Below are 3630 nucleotides of genomic sequence, written 5' to 3' on the forward strand. Positions count from 1 at the left end.
TTTCATTCCGACTCATGGATCAGATCCACCACAAGTGACTGCAGGACCATACGCACACTCAATGTGCAGGACGTATGTCTGTAGCGCGACTACATGACCATACTCCTGGTTGCCCTGCAACACGTATTCCCACATGTCGAAGCGAGTAACCGGAAAAACCAAATACGAGTGGTGGGAGGTATGTCCACTCCTCGGGCCGATTGGTTACTAGGCTTACCGCTTACCATATTTCGCGGCATGTGGCTAGTACTTTCAAACGATTAGCCACCACTACCACACACTGTGACCTTATCAACTTTTATCAACACAGACGGGGTAACCTTCCGAGTCATGATACTGCACATGACCCCGTCCATCATCCTTATAGTGATTGCAGAATAATAAACATTCAACTCCTATATCGTGCGAGTGACAGGAAATCACTCGACTTCTGCCGGTCCTATTAGCGGAGCATCTATGCGATAAGAGCTAATGTACAATACATTGGATCCTAGTATCCAAGCATCTAAGGTTTCATTTCAACTCCTAGACTTAATGCAACATATAATATATATATGCATAAAACTGCATAAATGTAGTAATTTGAAATACTGGGTTATGCACCGGGGCTTGCCTTTACTGGCGAGGCTGGGGTTAGAGACGTTAACAAATTCTTCCGAACTCGGGTTCGGAGCTTCAGTCAAATCTCCGATGATATTTCTGGGGTCTTTAGAGATTTCCACTTCGGATCCCGAGAGAATCTGATAGTCTCCGTCGACGAAAAGCGTCGAGTCTACCTATGATGTAAATGATGTAGTTTAGAAAATGCATAGACTTCTATTCTGTTTCACGATAAAGTTGCAATCCAACACTCATTTAACATATTACTCATATAACAACCAAAAAGATCTAAAACTAAACTTAGGTAGAGCTTTAGGTGGACAACTAATTAAAGTCAACTATTTGTTGAGGATTACAACAGAGCCGATTGGAAACAACAGGGTTTTAGCTGATAGAATCGGTAAAGGAGGGAGTTATCTACACAGTTTTAGGAAATCTGCTGATTTCTGTTTGAAAGAGAAATTGGCAGAAACGGTCTCTGTATATGAGCAGAAGAGGTTAGCCGATTTGAGTTCATCTGGGGTTAAATCGGCTGATATGGATAGGAACGTTAAAGGTACAGTGCTTCAAGGATAAAACAAAGAAGGATCTTGCTGATTGGATCTAGTTATCAGCATGTTTTTGTTTAGCTGGTTGGTTGGTGCATTGGCTTGCCTTAGCCGATGAGGGTGCATCAGTTGTAGCCGATTGATGTGCCTTGGTTGTGTCTAACAGAGGCATGTTGACTGCGCTATCTTACTGATCTAGGGTTGCGTACTTTGGCCTGTGTAGCTGATTAATAGGTGCATCGACTTTCTAATTGATCTATGAAGGTGTCGATCATTTTAGCGGAGGGGTGTTTCCTAAAGCAGCTGTGTTTTAACTGAACCGTGTGAGTATTGGCGTATCTAGCCGATCGCGTGCGTATCGGCATAGCCGATCCATGCTTTTGCAAAACTAGTTGATTACTGAACATCGGCTGAGCCGATTTATGTACATGTATTAGTCAATCAGTGAATCACCATATTAGTCAATTTGATGCATCGGCACATTAGCCGATTTACACATCGGGTAGAACTAGTCGAGTGATGTATCGGCATAGCTAGTTGATTAATGCGAGTAACTAGCCGATAGTGCATTGGTAGACTAGTCGAACTATGCATCCGTACGGTCTGTGTCTTGGCGTATTCAGTCGATTGGTGGGTTGGCTGTGTAGCTAGTTTTCATCCTTAATGTTCTCCTACATTTATTGGGGTACATCAGCCGTGTAGCTGATTGTCCTACTCTGCACTAACTGTGCCTAACTGAGATGTGCTTAAGTGTTATCCTAGGTAACTAGGTGCAGTTGCATCGACTTGATTATGTCAGTACAACAATCGAGTGACGTACAGCCGATGGGGTTATCTAAACCGGACCTACTACAAGAATTAGATGGAACAAAACACTAATATCGGACTAGGCTAATGAGATCACAAGCGCGGAACTAGATTAAAGAGGATGTGGCTGATGGGCTTGTGCCGATAGATATGTAGCTAAAAAAGGCGTGTGGTGGGTAAGCATACAGTTGATGGGTGTCCTATAGATGTGCAGCCAAAAGGCATGTGACCGATAGGGGTGTGTTCTATGGGTGTATAGCTGAGGGGTGTATGGTCAAATATCTTAGTCGATAAATCGGCTGATAGAAGTGTGTTGGCAGAGAGGGGTAACGAAGGAATTTGATACGGAAAGGGGCCCTAAAAGATTGCAAACTAGACAAGGACAAGGTTGTGATAGAAGAGCACGAGCACTCGTGTGAAAGAGTTAACTAAACATCATACATGTCTATCATAAAAATATGAGCTGAGACTATCAAACTTATCAACAATGCAAAACGAAAAATACGCTATGTACCAAACATATCATTCACTCTTCTACTGGGCACTCATTTACCGAGTATATACTAACTTAACTAGCTACACTAAACAACCTGTTTAACTACATAAAATAACCAGGGTTAGTTTTATTGTATCTTCCTAATTAGGGTTTATAACTAACAACCACTAATCTATAGCCAAAGTTGGGCATTAAAATTATTATGCTATACAGATTCAACAGAGACCAATCTATTCTATACACCTAGACTAAGTACATTAACATCACTATTAACTTTGCAAAACCAGCTAATTTATTTCTTAAAAGAACTTAGATTATTACTCATGAAGAATTATAGCTTTTGATTAACTAGATAAGTCCTAAGTTAGCAATAGATTCTAATACCATCGAAATTAGGATACAAGGAGTTATCAGAAACAAACTTATCCTAAATTTTTCAGAATATATTATGCACCAACTAAATTAGAGTAAATAGGGCAAGTAAATCATGTGTAAGACATGAATCATTTTTATAGATCAAACTGCTGTAACACTGGGGTGGAAAGTTTTACTAGGTACTGATTGACCCACAACTAAGCTATTGTGAATTTATCAAGATTTTATCTTTATAGAAATAGTGCTGACAAAATAAACACAAATAATATTATTATATCAAGATCTATTTATATCAATAGTTTTAGACAAGATCACGTGCTAAAAATTTTGTGGACAAGTTATAGTACTCAGAAACATTACTTTAGAATATTTTCCAAATTTTTCATGAACCAAAACTTTTATACATGAAATAACTTCAAACTCAAGCCCAATTTTATAGCTTGAGTCACACAGTGCTTCTGTTCCTAAGATTTTTATCATGGATTACATATGCTAAGTAGAAGCTATGGGAATAGATTCAGCTATACACATTAATAGAATCATTCCCAAATAAATTCTAAAGATTCAGTCAACATAGTACAAAGGTACTTAAAATCTTTGGTTAAAGATCAATACTGAGTCTACAATTTTTACACAGATCTACACATGGTATGTACATCTCATGTTCCAAAAATCACAGGCAGCACAAGCATAGATCATGAGATACAATTAAATCACTCATTTCCTAACAATTAATCTAGAGTATAAAATAAACAGAACTAACTTAAGTGTATAACAGAAAACTTGTAGATATTGACTAGTATA

The sequence above is a fragment of the Panicum hallii genome, chromosome 8, assembly GCF_002211085.1.
Source record: "Panicum hallii strain FIL2 chromosome 8, PHallii_v3.1, whole genome shotgun sequence".
Taxonomy (NCBI): domain Eukaryota; kingdom Viridiplantae; phylum Streptophyta; class Magnoliopsida; order Poales; family Poaceae; genus Panicum; species Panicum hallii.